This window comes from Trypanosoma cruzi (assembly GCF_000209065.1).
Source record: "Trypanosoma cruzi strain CL Brener chromosome Unknown tcruzi_1047053454655, whole genome shotgun sequence".
Taxonomy (NCBI): Eukaryota; Euglenozoa; class Kinetoplastea; order Trypanosomatida; family Trypanosomatidae; genus Trypanosoma; species Trypanosoma cruzi.
Genome location: NW_893925.1, coordinates 1 through 782, shown reverse-complemented (window position 1 = coordinate 782; position 782 = coordinate 1). Strand labels below are relative to the sequence as shown.

General features: G+C 58.6%; 2 non-coding genes across 2 annotated transcripts; both read right to left on the bottom strand.

Moving 5' to 3' along the window:
- Window positions 1–64: 64 nt before the first annotated feature.
- On the bottom strand, window positions 65–174 carry Tc00.1047053454655.20. Its single transcript, XR_008254594.1, has one exon. It is a non-coding gene; the product is annotated as a 5S ribosomal RNA (M5) (ribosomal RNA).
- Window positions 175–509: 335 nt separating this feature from the next.
- Tc00.1047053454655.10 lies at window positions 510–619 on the bottom strand. Its single transcript, XR_008254593.1, has one exon. It is a non-coding gene; the product is annotated as a 5S ribosomal RNA (M5) (ribosomal RNA).
- Between the last annotated feature and the right edge of the window lie 163 nt (window positions 620–782).

Here is a 782-nt window from a genome sequence, read left to right as displayed (position 1 = left end):
TTTTTTCCCCTGTTTTCATCATCTCCCGTGGCGTCGGCGGTTGCACATCGCGTGGCGCGTCGCCGGGTACGACCATACTTGGCCGAGTGCACCACATCCCGTCCGATTTGTGAAGTTAAGCGGCCACAGGCCTCGTTAGTACGGCGATCAGTGATGGCGCTGGAACCCGGGGTGCCGTACCCTTCCCACTTTTTTTTTTTCTTTCCGCCACCGCGCGCCGCCAGTCGCTTTTTCACCGAGCCGAGGCGGGCGGTGGGTGGGCTTTTCGAGCGCGCGGGCGCCGCAGCAAAAAAGAAAAATTGCTGACGCAGTTCCCGCGCCACATGTGGGGAAGCGAAGCGTCCGGAGGCTTCGTGGCAAAATCCGGAAAGGGGCCCGCGGAGCCTCATTTTCCATGTGTTTTTTTTTTCCTTTTAAAAATTTCTTCTTGCCGTTTTTCCTAAATTTTTTCCCCCTGTTTTCATCATCTCCCGTGGCGTCGGCGGTTGCACATCGCGTGGCGCGTCGCCGGGTACGACCATACTTGGCCGAGTGCACCACATCCCGTCCGATTTGTGAAGTTAAGCGGCCACAGGCCTCGTTAGTACGGCGATCAGTGATGGCGCTGGAACCCGGGGTGCCGTACCCTTCCCACTTTTTTTTTTTCTTTCCGCCACCGCGCGCCGCCAGTCGCTTTTTCACCGAGCCGAGGCGGGCGGTGGGTGGGCTTTTCGAGCGCGCGGGCGCCGCAACAAAAAAGAAAAATTGCTGACGCAGTTCCCGCGCCACATGTGGGGAAGCGA